Raw genomic sequence first — 19,932 nt, forward strand, 5'->3', positions numbered from 1 at the left:
AATCTGAAGTTCTCTTCTTCCTCTGTCTGGTGGCAGCTTTTGGCAAATTGCTTGGGGTGCTCCTGCTGCCATCATCAGAAGAACTGGAGGGACTAGTGCCCTCACTCATGTGCACTTGCTGTTCTGACACATTCTGGTTGTCACTCTGATCAGACATGTTGCAAACTCTGACTGCTGACCCTGTGAATAGTTTATAGATGAGGTAGAGTGGATGAGCATCACAAAATGCAGAGATTTTTGCAAAAGAATGATCCAAAAACTTAGTTTTAGTTTCCCACTGAAATCATCTTGGATCTACCGATTTTTAAACTCGGTGATACCGAAGCAGTTTTGGCACCTAAACTAGTGAACTCGGTCAGACCGAGTCACAGTTCGGTGGCACCGAGACTGCTAGGGTTTCACAAAGTTCCAAAATCGGTCACACCGATAAGTAATTCTCGGTCAGACCGAGTCTCACTTGTGCAATGGCATAAGCCAATTCGGTGGGACCGAGTTTTTCAACTCGGTGGGTCCGAGACGGTTTCGGCGGAAACCTAACCCTAAAATTTTCGAATCAAACCTAATTTACGAGCGCATTGACTGGATAGGAGTGTTTCAATCGTGGCAAGAATCATGATGATCACAATGTGCTAAGAATCGGATTGGAGAATAGCACAAAGATCGAGTCCATACCCTAGTTCGGCGGAGAGTCGCTACGGCGGCAACGGCGGGGTAGAATTCCGTTGACGGCGATGGAGACCAGCGACTGGAGGCGGCTGGCGGCGAGGAGACGATCCGGAGACCAAGTTGGCAGAGCAGGCTATCGCGCGGGCGAAGGGGTTCGGAGAAATTTCCAAATTTTTGCCCGTGACTATATATAGCCCGACCCTGTCGGTGTGACCGAGTGGAACGACTCAGTGGCACCGAGATGCAAAACTATATATAGTTATTGCAACTCGGTGTGACCGAATGGTTCAAATCGGTTGCACCGAGATCGAAAACATAGATCAACTTAATGATCTCGGTAGGACCGAAAGTAGGGTATCGGTCAGACCGATAATCACAAAGAGGTTTTGGAAGTTTAAGTCTATGGCGAATCGGGGACTCCGAGCGCTCCTCACACAGAGTGGTTCAAATCTGATTTGATCAAATTTTGTGATGTAGCATGAATAGAGTTTGAGACGAGAAAAGCATAGATAGCTAGAGGAGGTTCTTAGGCATTCTTGTCCATACACTTGGCAAAATGAAATAAAACCAAACAATCAAAACAACAAGTGGATGTCCTTGAATGAGTAAAATATGCAACCAGCATGCTCACACAATAAGATGGCAAATGAAATATGTGACAAGGCATGCACAACCAATTCTAGCATCTATCAAGCAATTTGCGATGACAAGGTCATCTATATATGAGTATATTGACTTAGGAGTCAAGTGAGAACACTTGATCATAGGTCAAACTCATCGTTTAAGCTCAAGTGGGGTTACCACTTTTACATAAAGCATTGTTGTGTTCACATCTTTAGAGTTGCTTTAGCTCAAGTCTTAGAGTAAAGCTCCCCCTGGATGTGATATCCCCCCTTAGAGGGATGAACTAACCTCGGGTTTTGTCGGTGATGACTTCATGTAGATGTTGAAGATGTGGATGCTCAATGTTGATGTAGATCACTTGGAGCTATCCATTTGAGTGAATTGCACTTTCAATACCTACATGGGTTAGTCCCACAAGGAACAAACAAGGATATCCATAGACATAGAGTGATGCACACACAAGATGATGTCCATGAAAACTTTTAGGTTACCTTGTCCCTTGTCTTACCAACAAGAGGGTTTGTGACTCCTTGAACTAGTGCAAGATGTGGAAGTTGATTGCACTTGTTCTTGCCAAAATGATAAGAGTGAAGTATGTTGGCGGAGTCACCCTCAAGAACTCTCTAGTTCTTCTTCTTTTGGATCCACACCATCTTGATGGGAATCCTTGGAGTTGTAGTCATACTTGATGAAGTGGAACTTGAAGTAGTCTTGGGAATCCACTTGACTAAGGTCTTAGGAGCTTCTTCAAATGCATCAATTTCCTCTTGAGCTTGTCCTTGCCTTTTTGCTTGTAGTCTTGTGGTGGAAGATCATCTTGAGCTTGTGTCCCCTTGAAAGAAGTATCATACTTCTCTTGTTGAGGAACAAACTTTGTCTTGGGTTGTTGATCTTCTTCCCACTCAACTCCATTGGCATTGAACTTTCGTTCAAAAACAACACCTTGATTCTTCCGGTGCATTCCTTGCTTGCGCACAATTTCCTCGAATTGCTTACTCCCGACAAGGCTTTTGTACACTCCTTTCTCTATAATTCCCTTCAATAAGCTATTTTCTTGATCAAGTGTAACTTGGCTAAGAGAATCATTAGTGGAATCAAGAGAACTACTAAAAGCAACAATATTGGATTTAGCATGATCATCGTTACCGCTAGAGGAAGAATCTTTCTTGTTCTTGCTACTAGACTTGACTTGAGGCATGTAAGTGGATAAGAGTAAACGCTTGGCAATGTAAGAAGAACTTTTCTTGCGAAGATCATCATTGATTGCTTTTAAGAACTCATGCTCTTGCTCAAAATTGAGCTTTTCAAAGCGTAATTTCTCATGAGCTCTTAAAAGTTCTCGATGATCTTCAAAGATAGTTTCATGAGCTAACTTAAGAGTGTTTAGTTCTTTAGTTAGAGCCTCAATCTTCTCCTTATCATTGTCATTCGTTTTATCTTGATTATCATGATTAATTGACATTTCATCATAGTATTCATCACTAGAGTTGTCAACAAGCAAATCATCACCTAACAAGTCATCTTCATCACTATTGAAATCAACATACTCGGGGTGTGTTACCTTAGGACCTTTGGCCATGAAGCATCTTCCAATTCCTTCATTTGGTGAGTCAAATATGTCGTAGGAGTTGGTTGACACAATTGCTAGACCGGCAACACCTTCATCTTGAGTATCTTCGGAGTCGGAGTGATAACTTCTCTCGGAGTGGCTGTCGGAGTCGGAGCCGGATACCCATTCACCAACATGAGCTTGATGTCTTCGTTTTGTGTAGCTCCTTGATGATTTTTCCTTTCTTTCTGAATCCTTGCTTCTCCGTGAGTATCTTCGTTCATAACGATCATCTCTACTCCTTCTCTCTCTTGGTGGTGATTCTTTGCTTCTTCTTTTTGGAGAATCTTCTCTTCTCTTGTAGGGAGCCGTACACTCATTGGAATAGTGTCCAGGTCTTCCACAATTGTAGCAGTTTCGCTCTCGACTAGAAGATCTTTTGTCATTGTAGGACCTTGACTTGAAGCTTCTATCTTTGCCTCTACTCTTGTAGAACTTGTTGAAGTTCTTCACCATTAAGCTCAATTCTTCATTGAAATTTTGTTTCTCACTTGATGATGTAGGGGCTTCACATGAGGCTTTGTAGGCACCACTTGATTTGTTGTGAAGTTCCTCTTTATCCTTAAGTGACATCTCATGAGCAACAATTCTTCCAATCACCTCCGTTGGCTTGAGATCTTTGTAATTGGGCATCATTTGGATCAATGTGCACACGGTATCATATTTTCCATCCAAGGCTCTTAGAATCTTCTTGATGATGAATCTATCGGTCATCTCTTCACTTCCTAAGCCGGCAATCTCATTTGTGATGAGAGCAAGCCTAGAGTACATTTCAGCGACACCTTCACCATCCTTCATTTTGAACTTGTCAAGTTGACTTTGAAGCACATCCAACTTGGATTCCTTGACGGAGTCGGTACCTTCGTGCATATCAATCAAAGTGTCCCAAATTTCCTTTGCATTCTCAAGACGGCTGATTTTGTTGAATTCTTCGGGGCACAATCCGTTGAAGAGAATATCACAAGCTTGAGCATTGTATTGCAACGTCTTCAACTCATCCGCGGTAGCTTCACGGTTTGGTTCTTTCCCATCAAAGAAGTCACCTTGCAAACCAACACACACAATAGCCCAAACGGCGGGGTTATGTCCAAAAATATGCATTTTCATTTTATGCTTCCAACTAGCAAAATTAGTACCATCAAAGTCAGGACCTCTACGGTGATAATTTCCCTCGCTAGACGCCATACTCTCCTAGGTTGTGAAACCAAGGCTATGACCACCAAAAGCTATGGAGATCAAAGCAAATGGAGACCAAGGCTCTGATACCACTTGTAGGATCGAAAGTATGTCTAGAGGGGGGGTGATTAGACTACTTGACCAAATAAAAACTTAACCTTTTCCCAATTTTAGTTCTTGGCAGATTTTAGCTATTGTAGGACAAGTCAAGCAATCATCACACAATTCAAGCAAGCATGCAAAGAGTATATTGGCAGCGGAAAGTAAAGCATGCAACTTGCAAGAATGTAAAGGGAAGGGTTTGGAGAATTCAAACGCAATTGGAGACACGGATGTTTTTCCCGTGGTTCGGATAGGTGGTGCTATCCTACATCCACGTTGATGGAGACTTCAACCCACGAAGGGTAACGGTTGCGCGCGTCCACGGAGGGCTCCACCCACGAAGGGTAACGGTTGCGCGAGTCCACGGAGGGCTCCACCCATGAAGGGTCCACGAAGAAGCAACCACCCACAAAGGGTCCACAAAGTAGCAACCTTGTCTATCCCACCATGGCCATCGCCCATGAAGGACTTGCCTCACTAGCGGTAGATCTTCACGAAGTAGGCGATCTCCTTGCCCTTACAAACTCCTTGGTTCAACTCCACAATCTTGTCGGAGGCTCCCAAGTGACACCTAGCCAATCTAGGAGACACCACTCTCCAAGAAGTAACAAATGGTGTGTAGGTAATGAACTCCTTGCTCTTGTGCTTCAAGTGATAGTCTCCCCAACACTCAACTCTCTCTCATAGGATTTGGATCTTGTGGAAAGAATATTTGAGTGGAAAGCAACTTGGGAAGGCTAGAGATCAAGATTCATATGGTAGGAATGGAATATCTTGGTCTCAACACATGAGTAGGTGGTTCTCTCTCAGAACATATGAGTTGGAATTGTGTATGTGTTCTGATGGATCTCTCCACGAATGAAGAGGAGGTGGAGGGGTATATATAGCCTCCACACAAAATCCAACCGTTACACACAGTTTTCCAATCTCGGTGGGACAGAATCAACAAACTCGGTCGGACCGAAAGGTAAACCTAGTGACCATTAGAGATTTTCGGTGGGACTGACATGCAACTCGGTAGGACCGATATGGTTAGCGTTTGGGCATAATGTAATCTCGGTGAGACCGATTACACAAACTCGGTGAGACCGAATTTGCTAATTAGCTAACCAGAGAGTTGGTCAGGCAAACTCGGTGGGACTGATTTGCTCTTTCGGTGAGACCAAAAAGTTACAAAAAGGAAACACTGAATTTACATTGCAATCTCGGTGGGACCGATTCACTCTTTCGGTGAGACCGAAAAGTTACGAAAGGGAAACAGAGAGTTTGCGATCCCATCTCGGTGAGACCGAGATCCCTATCGGTAGAACCGAATTGCTAGGGTTTGGCAGTGGCTTATGACAAGTGAAACTCGGTGGCGCCGGATAGAAAGAATCGGTAGGACCGAGTTTGGCTTAGGGTTTAGGTCATATGTGGATATGGGAAAGTAGTTGAGGGTTTTGGAGCATATCACTAAGCACATGAAGCAAGAGGCTCATTAAGCAACACCTCGTCCCTCCTTGATAGTATTGGCTTTTCCTAAAGACTCAATGTGATCTTGGATCACTAAAATATAAAATGAAGAGTCTTGAGCTTTTGAGCTTGAGCCAATCCTTTGTCCTTAGCATTTTGAGGTTTCCACTTTCACCATCCATGCCATGCCAATCATTGAGCTTTCCTGAAATAATCATCTTGGAATAGCATTAGCTCAATGAGCTATATGTTGTTATGAATTACCAAAACCACCTAGGGATAGTTGCACTTTCACAAATCTTACATTGAAGGCAAAGCTTGTCTGTTATTGAACCAAGTGATGAAGGGGAAGAACAAGCGGAATAAAAACAAAAATCAACTCCCGGTGTTGTAATGAAGCATTTGAACTGTGATGACACAAGTAATGATATAGTTTTGCATCTTAATTTATTGCTATGGCTGGAATGAGCAATTGTTTTGCCACTGATTTGATGCCACTCTTAATGTAATATGTAATTATCTCTACTTTGCAAACAGGGATCTTCTTTGAAGATACCATATATTTTAGTGGAACTGCACAAGAAGATGTTGGAAACATTAAACTAATCAAGGAGTATATAGTAAGCATGGCCACCACCCTAGATAGCAACAGATGGTTCCGGAGAAGTGCTTCATCTGTATGCTCTACACAATAAGCCTCCTGACAAAGGTTGGTACTCGCCCACTGATTTCATCCATATGATTGAGCTTTGTCATCTCTATTGGTGTTGTGCTACTGTTTAGATACTGTCATGAAAAAGTGGTATTGTCCTTGAGAAGTGCTTCATCTGTGCTGTTTTCATATTTCCTTTCCTTTTTTCGAGCAAACAGGGATGCTAGCATTTAGTAGTCCTCTTGTCTTTGCACAACAGGATCATCTTCCTCTGAAGAAGAATATGGAGTACGTGAAGTGACTAGTTCTGATTATGCCAGGATGAAGAAGCCCTGTCTATCTTCTCATCGGAAGGAGCAGTTGAAGGATGGTTACATTACTCCCCACAAGACCAAACTAACTTCAGCTCAGAAGGACTGACAAATCTCCATTTTTTTGCTGTGATGCGCGAGTACAATGTTGTTCTAGGATTCTTTCTGGTGAGTTCCATTTTTCTAAAAGTGTGCTCTACATGGACCATTTATGTATTCATAGTACGGTTTGCTTTATAGTAATCACTTTTTTGTATTTGTGCAAATAGGGGTGCTCAGCTTGATTTCAATGGGAACTGCACAAAATGTTCATGAATACATCGAATCATTCATTTCCACCAGAAGAAAGGAGGTGCGGATAAGTTCAAGGCGTTGCAACATATAAGGGCGAAATCATACAAGCTACGCGCGAATTTGGTTGATTTTGGTGGAACTGCACAAAACGAACAGCTGGTTTATTTAGCACGAGGTGCCATGTCAATGTCCGAACTTATGGCAAACCATGCCCATTCCACAATCGTAGGCATTTGATATTTTGGAATGGGACAACCTTGTAAAATTTTGCTCATTGATTTTAGCAAGACATGTGTTTGATATTTTCGAATGGGACGCCCTTTGCTGTCAGCAGCGTCGATCATTTTTTTCTTTATTCTTTAGTTGTGAAGTAAATATTGCCTCTGACATGTGAGTCGCTGAGATGCATAATCATCGATTGTTTTGAATGTTCTCTATGAATTGCCAGGCATGTGTGTTTGATTGCAATGTACAGAAACGCTAAAAAGCTGCTCAAACTCTTTGTACTCCTTATGTTCCTTTTTACCCCACACATTGTGGAAGTGCATACTTTTTTGTATAAGATTGGTCAAAGTAGACATCCTTTGACTGCAGACAAAACTTGTATGCAGACTAGAAAGGACCGGAGGGAGTACATGTGAAACTACTGCAAACAAGGTGATCACCCTGGGAATAATGCTAGTACGTACTGTTTTGCATGTTCATCCAATGCCAGTGATACAGGAATTCGAACTAATCGAAATATATTCATTCATACACGGTCGGATTTCATATAAACATGTCGGATTTCATTACATTTCATACATTCTTCAACTAAAAAGGGGTGCGCTGTAGGTATAATTAATTAACCGAAGCTACCCACCTGTGTCCCGCTGAGCCGAACAGAAGCTTTAGTGACTTAACTACAGGTGCAGTTGTGTAACTAACATGTGGCCTGTTGGGCCCACGTGTCAGTCAGCCAACTGCACCAGCAGTTAAGTAGAAGCAGCGTTCTTCTCCAGCGCAGCTCTCCGACTCCACGTCGCCGCCAAGAAGCTAACCGGCTGTCAATGGTCAACCCGCCTAGCTTGGCTTCAACCAAAGGGTAGCAGCGGTGGCCTTACTTGGACCCGAGCGGCGGCGACATACCGTGTTCTACTCTTCCTCGTTTTCTGTGTGGCATGGCCTTGTTGGCAGCGGGGCGGGGCCTCGGCGGAGCAGGCGATGTCCTCTATCTCATTGCCGGCAGGTTGGGGCCTCGTCTGAGTCGGCGATGTCCTCTGCCTCTTTGTTGGCGAGGCGGGGCCTCGGCGGAGCCGGCGGTGTCCTCTGCCTCGTTGTTGGTGAGGCGGGGCCTCGGCGGAGCCGGTGGTGTCCTCTGCCTCTGCAGAGCAGGGCCTCGTCGACTCCAGTAGAACGGGGACTCGTCGGAGCCGACATTGTCCTCTGCCTTGTCCTCGGTCTCGCCAAAGAGCGCCTCGCCCGCTTCATCGCCCTCTTTTCTAGCCTCTTTGTAGGCGGATGTCGGTGTCAAAACCGGCGGATCTCGGGTAGGGGGTCCCGAACTGTGCGTCTAGGCGGGATGGTAACAGGAGGCAAGGGACACGAAGTTTTACCCAGGTTCGGGCCCTCTTGATGGAGGTAAAACCCTACGTCCTCCTTGATTAATATTGATGATATGGGTGTTACAAGAGTAGATCTACCACGAGATCAGAGAGGCTAAACCCTAGAAGCTAGCCTACGGTATGATTATATGTTGTGATTGTTGTCCTACGGACTAAAACCCTTCGGTTTATATAGACACCAGAGAGGGTTAGGGTTACACAAGGTCGGTTACAAAGGAGGAGATATCCATACACGTATTGCCTAGCTTGCCTTCCACGCCAAGTAGAGTCCCAACCGGACACGAGACGAAGTCTTCAATCTTGTATCTTCATAGTCTAACAGTCCGGCCAATGGAGATAGTCCGACTGTCCGGAGACCCCCTAATCCAGGACTCCCTCAGTAGCCCCTGAACAAGGCTTCAGTGACGATAAGTCCGGCGCGCAGTTGTCTTCGGTATTGCAAGGCGGGTTCCTTCTCCGAATACATCACAGAAGAATTTGAATACGAGGATAGTGTCCGATCCTGCAAAATAAGTTCCACATTTCACCATAGAGAGAATAATGTTTTTGCAGATCTAATCCGCTAGCTTGTTTTGGCAACATGACGTTACGTCATGGCCCGGTGATTATTCAAACCGTTTCTTTTAACCAGCCCCGCACATAACGCGAGGCAGTTTTTCGACACGTCTTGCCAAAGCAGAGATCGTGTCCCCTTATTACGGGATTCTCATCAATACGGGTGTGGGTAACCCAACCGCGCCATCAATCGCGGTGCTTGGGGGATAAGCGAGTTTTACCAGGCAAGTGGGGACGTTTAATTTTGTCCACCCATATAAAGGGATAAGGATTCACCTTTCTATCCATGCCTTCTTCCTCCTCTGCTCAGCCGCTCCCGCACACTCGAGCTCTAGCGCCCAAGTCCTCACTTCCATCTCAACCTTCTCCAACCATGTCCGGAGCGGGAGGCAAGTGGATGGTCTCCTCCGTCACGGAGGGAGATGTCAAGGAACTGAGGAGAGCCGGATACCTGCCCGACGACATCGCGCACCGGCTCCCAGATGAGGGACAGCTCATCCCCACCCCCGAGCCCCATGAGAGGGTGCTATTCCTCACCCATTTCCTCCATGGACTGGGATTCCCTCTCCATCCCTTTTTCCGGGGGCTCATGTTCTATTACGGCCTGGATTTCCATGATATGGCGCCGAACTTCATCCTCAACATCTCGGCATTTATCGTCGTGTGCGAGGCCTTCCTCCGCATCAAGCCCCACTTCGGCTTATGGATGAAGACCTTCAATGTCAAGCCGAAGGTAGTGAGCGGCTTCGGGGGAAGAGTGCGCCGTAGAGTCATCGGACGGTGAGTCCGACGACGCCTGGCGTCGGGAACTCTTTCGAGCTCCCTTGGCCTTCTTGGTCTTCTCCGGCACCTTATAAGGGGCCGGAGCTAGCATCTTTGTCAGAAGAGCGTCTGCAGGGCCTTCGGGCAAGGGAGCCGGGCAGTCGATCTGTCTGGCCATCTTCTGCCAGTCCTATCAAAATTACGGGAGTTTAGATCCCGCATAGAGTCAATCTATATAGAAAACAAGTATCCTGTAAAAGATAAAACAACTTAGCGCACTGGCGTGGCGCTTTGCGCTGAATCCGCGATCCTCAGTAATGGGGGGATGGACCTCGACGCTCTTGAACAGCACCCTCCAGGCATCTTCATGAGTCGTATCGAAGAGCCTGTTCAGAGTTCGGTGCTGCGCCGGATTGAAATCCCACAAGGTAAACTCCCGTTGTTGGCATGGGAGTATCCGACGGACCAGCATAACCTGGACTATGTTGACGAGCTTGAGCTTCTTGTCCACCATGTTTTGAATACATGACTGGAGTCCGGTCAGCTCTTTTGAATTACCACAGGACAGGCCCTTCTCTTTCTAGGAGGTGAGCCGCATGGGGATGCCAGATCGGAACTCGGGGGGCCGCTACCCATGCAGGGTCGCGCGGCTTGGTGATATAGAACCACCCCGATTGCCACCCCTTTATGGTATCCACGAAGGTGCCATCAAGGAGGAGCACCGCACTATCATGAGTGCGGTGATCCAGAAGGTTCAATCCGCCAAGAGCGGATTGACTGAAGTCGGTACTAGCCTTCTAACAGGCTTTGAGGTAAGTGTTTTAAAATGTAGTAGAAGTATTACCGCATAGACAGTAGCCCCTGATGCTTTGTTCGGTGTTCACAAAGAAAAGCCGAACAGAGGATCAAATAATATCGCAGGATTCTAATACAAGTATGTCAATATGCATATGCAGGCTTCGCTGCTGGCGTCCGTCGCACTAACTGCGGAGGTAGCCGTACTGAAGGAGGCCCTCGAGGGGCCCCAGAAAGAGCTCGGCCTAGCTAAGAGGCAGCTCGAGGAGAACAAGTGTAAGTAATACCCCGTCTGTAGATGAGAAAAAGGACGTGATTGCTAAATGACAGGATCATTGTATGTTTGCCAGGGGCCACGACCGAGGTGGCGACCCTGAAGCAAGCGCTGTCCCAGGCCTAAGAAAAGGCAGCCCAGGAGCGCACCGAGCGAGAGAGGCACGAGGCTCGGGTGGGCGAGGTGCAGCAATAGCTCCAGGCTCTCGTGACGAAGCATGAGGCATTGGAGCTTGACTTGAAGACGCGAGAGTCTGAGCTTGCCGCGGCCCGTGAGAGCGCGAAGAGTGCCAAGGCCGAGGCCCAGAAGGCCCTTCAGGAGATCGATGCGATAAAGAAGATAGCAGCGGGTAAGGCTTTCTATATGCAAAGCAAGCATGTAAAAGTGATTTATCGATTACTTACCCGGATCCTGAGCTCTTCAGGAGCATTCGCAGATTTGCCCTGCAGTGTGTCCGATGCCGCACAATTTTACCAGGCCGGGGACGGTAGCTCGACGAAGAAGCTGTTCTGGTCTCAGTATGCTGAGGCCGAACATCCGGTGCCGATGAGCAACCAGCTGAAGCAGATGGCCGAGCTACATAAGGCGGCCGATCAGGCCATGAAGGGCTTCATAGTCCGGTTGTGGCCTAGCGATGCCCTTCCGAACAGCTTCTTTGGCCTGGTGAGGCAGCTTGTGGATGCCTACCCACGGCTGGAGGTCGTTAAGCGATCCGTCTGCATTGAAGGTGCACGCCGGGCCTTCGCCCGTGTGAAAATGCAGTGGGTCAAGCTAGACGCCGTGAAGCTGATCAAGGAGGGGCCGCCAGAGGGCAAGGAGCACCGCCACCCCGAGATGTACTACGAGGGTGTTCTGTCGGGCGCCCATCTTATCGCGGATGAGTGTTCACAAAATGTAATATTTGAATGAGACTTGCTCGTTTTGTCCTGTATGTATGAAAACTTGTATCGTATTCGCTATGCAATGCTTGTGTGAATTTAAAATATTACCTTCTGTTTGGTTGTTTATCCAATCTGAGAGATGGCTAGTCCTCGGCTTCTGCCCCCATGCCACGAGTGCCGGGGTGTTCGGGATAAACCTGACCACTCTTGTTCCCATGTTTGGGTCCTTCGAGGTAGGTGCTCAGCACAACGAACAAGGCAACCGGACTAATAATGCTTTATCACTCTCACTTAGCCATAGAATTCTATAATTTTAAATTTTGGCGAAACCCCTAGTATTCGGAAGGCCGAATTCGGGGCGCGATACACGCCTGTAAGCCGGACGGAGCTGGCCCCTCGCCCTAAGCGGCATAAGTCTTTAGGGACTCGAAAAACCTCGCCGAACAGCGACCAGTCTCTCGCCTTATCATGATAGTCAGTTTTAGCTTTCTCTACTGAGGTGCTTGGCCTGGCAGAACCGGGGCACAATCGTAGTAGTTCTCCTAGCGCTACCTTAGCCGATAGAGTGGAACGTAAGGTACCAAAACATAGGAGCCGGGCAAACCCAACATTTGACCAAAGACATGATTCGGAGCTGATGCATATAATGCTATAAGTTTGGGGTGCCGCACTTGTGAAAGTGTTCGGACTTTTCTCACCATATTGTGGGTACGTAAGCCCCTGGTGCATTGGCCGTACCAGAGTGTACGGTTGCTAAGCGTCAATAGTCAACACATAGATATGTATATATATATAACAAAAATGCGATAATAGTCGTAATGTCATGTATTGTATATTAAAAAATTGCATTAAAGCAAGGTGATACAGATAGTGCAATAAGCAAAAGAGTAGGACTATGTCCCTTCCAAGGGCGAGCTGAGGAATTATATGAAAACTGTAATCCACCTGGGAATTCCGTAGTTGTCGGCCTCCTTGCTTGCTATATCATGTGTTCGGCAATAGAGCTGCCGGACAGTGTTTCCAGAGATTGAAGTCCTGAAAGAAAAAGGAAAATAACCAAACGGGAAGCCCCTGGTGCGGTTTAGGCCGCGTTTTGGGGCATGCCGTAGTTTTGCCCCCCCCTCCCCACCTGTGCCCATGGTATTTTTAATGCGTAATTATGTACGCGCGGCACGAACAACGCCGTTGGGCTGGGATTGGGGTGGCCGCCGTATTGCTACGCGAGCTCAGATTGGGCCAGGCGGTCTGTTTGCCGATTGCCCCAAGCGCGCTTGAAGCTTTCCGGGCTTTGAAATGCCGAACTGGTAGATTGCCTTGAGAGGCTGCTTTGCGCTTCTGCTGCGAGGGCCGCGGTGTGCTCCTCTGTTCGGAGAGAGCGTGCTGTGTTTCCATTGACTGTAATAACTACGTGAGGTCCTGGCATCTTGAGCTTGAGGTATGCATAATGTGGTACCGCATTGAATCTAGTGAATGCGGTTCGTCCGAGCAGCGCGTGATAACCACTGCGAAACGGGACTATATCGAAGATTAACTCTTCGCTTCGGAAGTTATCCGGGGATCCGAAGACCACTTCCAGTGTAATTGAGCCTGTGAAGTGGGCCTCTACGCCTAGAATGACGCCCTTAAAGGTCGTCTTTGGGGGTTTGATCCTTGAGGGGTCTATACCCATTTTGCGCACTGTGTCCTGATAAAGCAGGTTCAGGCTGCTGCCGCCGTCCATAAGGACTCGAGTGAGGTGAAATCTGTCAATGATTGGGTCTAGGACCAGTGCGGCGAATCCGCCATGACGGATACTAGTGGGGTGGTCCCTGCGATCGAAGGTGATCGGACAGGAGGACCAAGGGTTGAACTTTGGGGCGACTGGCTCCAACGCATATACGTCCCTGGGAGCACGCTTCCGCTCCCTCTTGGGGATGTGGGTTGCGTATATCATGTTCACCGTCCGCACTTGCGGGGGAAACCTCTTCTGTCCTCCAGTGTGCGGTTGCCGGGGTTCTTCCTCGTCATCGCTATGTGGCCCCTTGTCCTTGTTTTCGGCAATTAACTTGCTGGCCTGCTTGAACACCCAACAATCCCTGTTGGTGTGATTGGCTGGCTTGTCTGGGGTGCCGTGTATTTGACACGAGCGATCGAGTATACGGTCCAAGCTGGACGGACCCGGCGTACTTTGTTTGAATGGCATTTTCCGTGACCGGGTTTAGAGCCTTTGAATCCGGCATTGACTGCCGTATCCTCAGTACTTTCGCCGTTAATGTGGCGCTTATGCTTGTTGCGACGTGACCTGCTATTGTCGTCCTTGGCATCTGACGTACCATGGTTCTTTGATATGTTATTACTGCGAGCCAACCAGTTGTCTTCTCCCGCACAAAAGCGGGTCATGAGCGTCGTGAGGGCTGCCATAGATTTCGGCTTTTCCTGAGCAAGGTGCCGGGCTAGCCACTCGTCTCGGATGTTGTGCTTGAAAGCCGCCAAGACCTCCGCATTCGGACAGTCGACGATTTTATTTTTCTTTGTAAGGAACCGAGTCCAGAATTGCCTGGCCGACTCTTCTGGCTGCTGAATTATGTTGCTCAAGTCATCGGCGTGTGGTGGTCGCACATAAGTGCCCTGAAAGTTGTCGAGGAATGCGGCTTCTAGATCTTCCCTACAGCTAATGGAGTCCGCTGGCAAGCTATTCAGCCAATGTCGCGCTGGTCCTTCGAGTTTTAGTGGGAGGTACCTGATGGCATGTAAGTCATCACCGCGGGCCATGTGGATGTGGAGGAGGAAGTCCTCAATCCATACCGTGGGGTTTGTACTGCTGTCGTATGATTCAGTGTTTACAGGTTTGAAACCTTCTGGGAATTGATGTTCCATTACTTCGTCTGTGAATCATAAGGGGTGTGCGGCGCCTCTGTATTGGGCTATATCGCGACGCAGCTCGAATGGGTCATGTCCGCTGTGTTCAGCCCGGACGGATTTTCTTTTACTGTATCCGGCGTGACGTTTATCGTCTCGTAGAGAGGTGCGCCCTCGTGATCCGTAGATCGATCTTGCATGCTTTGCTTTGTCCTCCAATATGTCTCGTAGGTCTGGCGTATCTCCCCATGCCTTTTTATTTGAATGGCGTTGGGGTGGAGGCTGAGGTTTTGGCTGGAATGCCTCTCTATCACAGCCACGAGGTGGCCGATCAGCCGTATCATACGCTTCTTCCTCCAGTCGGGGTAGTAACCTGTGCCTCGAGTAACTCTTGGAGGGACGCTCGAGTTTATATTCCTCGGCCGCGAGGACTTCAGTCCATTTGTCAGCTAGCAGATCTTGATCAACTTGAACATGCTGCTGCTTTTTCTTCAGTCTATTTGCCGTGGCCATGAGCCTGCGCTTGAAGCGCTCTTGTTCGACGGGATCCTCTGGTACGGCGAATTCATCGTCGCCGAGGCTTGCCTCATCTTCGGAGGGGGGCATGTAATTGTCATCCTCCTCCTCTCCGCCAGCCGCTCTCTCAGGAGAGCTGGCTCCTTCATCCTCCTGCTCTAAATCTTGCTGGAGGGGATTGTTGTTGTCTTCGGCGCTATCCGGAGTGTTCTTATCTCCTGTGCCGGTATCACCACTTTTGCTTTGGCGGGACTTAGAGCGGCGCTGCTGACGTCGGCGCTTGGGTTGCTTCTTGGAGGGGTCATCCTCCGTTATCTCGTCGCCATTGCCTTCATTGGGTGTACCCACCATGTATATGTCATACGGCGAGGTGGCTGTCCAGTGCCCTGTAGGTGCTGGTTCATGTTCATCTCCTACATCGTCGTCCATACCGTCGATGTCTTCGGAGTCGAAGTCGAGCATGTCGGTTAAATCATCGACAGTGGCTACAAAGTGGGTGGTGGGTGGGCGTCGAATTTCTTCGTCGTCCGCATACCAATCTTGTTGGCCATAATCCGGCCAGGGCTCTCCTGACAAAGAGAGAGACCTTAGTGAATTCAGAATGTCGCCCACTCGGATTCGATTGGTAGGGGCACCGATGGTTCGGGGTCCGGAAGAGAGTCCGGCACCTTGGAGTCACGGGCTGTGCAGAGGATTATGCTGGTATTCGGCTCGATCGCCGTTGAGACTACAACCCCTGAGGTGGTGTCTAACCACCCGTCCTCGATTGGTGCAGTTGGCTTCGAACTAAGGGTCGGAGCTGATGCAGGCGCGGACTCTGGAGTACCGTCCGGTGGCAGAGCTAGGTCATACCTATCGCAACCGTGCGGCGCTCCCGGCTGTGGCTCGAATCTGTCGAAGATCAAGTCCCCACGGATATTGGCCGTGTAATTCAAACTTCCAAATCTGACCTGATGGCCAGGGACGTAGCTTTCAATCTGCTCCAGATGGCCAAGCGAATTAGCCCGCAGTGCAAAGCCGCCGAATACGAAGATCTGTCCGGGGAGAAAAGTCTCACCCTGGACTGCATCGCTGTCGATGATAGTAGGAGCCATCAAGCCTAACGGCGACGACACAGAGGAACTCTCAATGAAAGCACCAATGTCGGTGTCAAAACCAGTGGATCTCGGGTAGGGGGTCCCGAACTGTGCGTCTAGGCCGGATGGTAACAGGACGCAAGGGACATGAAGTTTTACCCAGGTTCGGGTCCTCTTGATGGAGGTAAAACCCTACGTCCTGCCTGATTAATATTGATGATATGGGTGTTACAAGAGTAGATCTACCATGAGATCAGAGAGGCTAAACCCTAGAAGCTAGCCTATGGTCTGATTGTATGTTGTGATTGTTGTCCTACGGACTAAAACCCTTCAGTTTATATAGACACCGAAGAGGGTTAGGGTTACACAAGGTCGGTTACAAAGGAGGAGATATCCATATACGTATTGCCTAGCTTGCCTTCCACGCCAAGTAGAGTCCCATCCGGACACGAGACGAAGTCTTCAATCTTGTATCTTCATAGTCTAACAGTCCGGCCAATGGAGATAGTCCGGCTGTCTGGAGACCCCCTAATCTAGGACTCCCTCAGTAGCCCCTGAATCAGGCTTCAATGACAATGAGTCCGGCGCGCAGTTGTCTTCGGCATTGCAAGGCGGGTTCCTTCTCCGAATACATCACAAAAGAATTTGAATACGAGGATGAACCGCAGGCCCTTGATTTCGTATCCAACAGCTACAAAATCGACTGACCAGAGATGAAAAAGCCAGTTGACCGACGTGTAGCCTAACCTTGCTAGTGCGTTCAGTTTCGACAGCAAAATTCAGTTTCGACAACAAAATTCAGTTTCGACAGTTAAGTTCAGAGATGAGCGGCTGATGTATTTTACATATAGCACTTTGTGGTTATGTATTTTACGTCATGTATTGGATAGTCTATTAGAATTCCACTCAGGTTAACATTGTTCGTTGTCTCTCTTGTCCTGCTTCAGCCTCGGCGTCGTACAACTCACTGGAGCTGCTCCAACGACGAAACCCTCCATCACAGCGGAGCAGTACCTCGGGCTCCATCTCCAGACGCCTAAGATCTTCTTCCCCTCCTCTGACAGCAAAGTCAGCCGGAGCATCCTCACCGGCCAACCCAATCACGCTGAGATCGACATGGCTTCGCTAAAGAGGTTGTACACTTGTTGCATCTCCTTTTTACTCTACATGTTATATATATTGTCCACTGAGCACACGGATTTGTTCCTTTAGTGTCTCCTTGAAAGAAAAAACATAGGAATTTTAATTTTCACTTGTCCTCCATTTCAAATTCCTATTCATGAAGCACAAGACTAAGAGATAGTAGCATAATAGCATTATAATCATACATTTTCTTGTGGTTTGACTTAATCTCACCATGCTTCTTTGCATCCTGTGATCTTCCAATTGTTGTGAATCAAACACCCAGATTGGCAGAAATCCTGTGTTTTTAAATTCTCTGTTTTGCACGTGCATTCCTATCCTATTCCTGTCTATTTCCTATCCCTGCATTGTTGGAATCCTCCAATTCAAATGAGCCCTTATAGAATTGCTTCTCTTATAGATAGTTGTCAAAGAAAACCTTGCGTGGTTTGTCCCGCTCCTGCTGCGCCGGCGTCCACCCCAGCTCAGCTGCTCCAACGATAGAAGGGTCCAGCACAGCGGGGATCCGGCCTCCAGACTGTCTTTCGCCGCCTGTCGGTGTCAAAACCGGCGGATCTCGGGTAGGGGGTCCTGAACTGTGTGTCTAGGTCGGATGGTAACAGGAGGCAAGGGACACGAAGTTTTACTCAGGTTCGGGCCCTCTTGATGGAGGTAAAACCCTATGTCCTGCTTGATTAATATTGATGACATGGGTGTTACAAGAGTAGATCTACCACGAGATCAGAGAGGCTAAACCCTAGAAGCTAGCCTATGGTATGATTGTATGTTGTGATTGTTGTCCTATGGACTAAAACCCTTCGGTTTATATAGACACCGGAGAGGGTTAGGGTTACACATGGTCGGTTACAAAGGAGGAGATATCCATATACGTATTGCCTAGCTTGCCTTCCACGCCAAGTAGAGTCCCATCCGGACACGAGACGAAGTCTTCAATCTTGTATCTACATAGTCTAACAGTCCGGCTGTCCGGAGACACCCTAATCCAAGACTCCCGCAGCGGCCGCTGCCTCCGCCACCTGCATGCGGTACCGCCAGCCCTTGAGGCGGCCCTTGCGGGCGGAGCGGTACGAGTCGAGCAGCGCCTCCTGCTCCGCCCGCTTCGCGGCGATCTGCTCCTCCACCTATAGGTGCTCCTGGAGGAGATGGTGGTTGTAGGCGGCGTCGGCTTGTGCCTCTCGGAACTGCTCCTCGCGCATCTGCCTCACCCTGTCCATATATTGGGCACGGGCCTCGCCGATGGTCATGGTGCAATGCACCGGCGAGGATGGCACGGACGAGGGGGTTGGCGCCGGATCATCGACTACCATGTTCTCCATTGGGACGTCGTCGTCCTCCGGCTGCCTACCGGCCAGCCGGTCGGCAGCAATGGCTGCCATCTCCTTGTGGTCCGTCGTTCGCCCGTCCCGAAGAGCGCTGGAGTGCGAGGAAGCCATGGTGGGCAGTAGTGGTGTGGACATGAGAAAGGGAACGGATGCGGATGACTGCGGTATGGCCAGCGCAGCAGTTTATATAGCAATGGTGGGCGGGCGGAGGGACTGACGTGTGGCGCCGGAGTAGCCGCCTCAGCAACCACGTATCATTAATGTGGGGGGTAGATGGACGGACGGACGACACTTGTGTCGTTTGAAGGCGGAGCAATCGCCTGCATCGGGAAGCGGGGCGGGCGGCACTGACTGTTTCGGGCGGAAAGCGCGCGCGGGCGAGGAGATGACTTTACTTAGAGAGGATGACAATGGGGACCCACCAGGTCCATAGCCTCGAGTACGCAAGTGCCTCCTTATTATATATATATATAACTATAATTTATTTTGCTTCCTCCTGGTTTCCTGACATCACGGTCCCACACCATTGTCAACCTATGTAGTACTCCCTCCTTTCCGGTTTATAGGGCTTATCTCAAAATTTTAGTTTTTCCATTTTATAAGGCTCAATTTGGTTGTTCCCCATCACATGTTCAGACTTCAAGGTGCATTAAATCATTGCATGCAAGTATTAAGAGAAAACTGACTAATGCATGCACTTTATGCATGCATGCATTGCAATTAATGCATTCATAAACATAATTTTTTAGAAAAACAAGAGCATTAATTGGGTGCTTTTGCAAACTACAAAAAATATTCCACCACTCATCATCTACCTTGGTTGGTGAGATTTTTGAATTGAGCCTTATAAACCGGAAAGGAGGGAGTAGTCAATAAACGAGAGAATTGCACAAGAAGCGGCCGACAGCTGGGACCAAGCAGCTCGAGCAGTATTTGTGTTTTTGAGGTGTGAGCACTGCAGAGTTTTTCAATGTTTAGCCTAGATATTAATTTTTCTCCTCTGAACAACAACGAAAGCATCACTGCAGGTATTAACTGGGTGGGCTGTGACCCGTCTAGCCCAGCCCAGATATCCAGCCGAGATATTAATTTTTTTCAAGCTGAAAATGGCTAGCCCAGTGATACGTCTCCAACGTATCTATAATTTTTGATTACTCCATGCTATATTATCTACTGTTTTGGACTATATTGGGCTTTATTTTCCACTTTTATATTATTTTTGGGACTAACCTATTAACCGGAGGCCCAACCTAGAATTGTTGTTTTTGCCTATTTCAGTG

This window comes from Triticum urartu, chromosome 7, assembly GCF_003073215.2.
Source record: "Triticum urartu cultivar G1812 chromosome 7, Tu2.1, whole genome shotgun sequence".
NCBI lineage: Eukaryota > Viridiplantae > Streptophyta > Magnoliopsida > Poales > Poaceae > Triticum > Triticum urartu.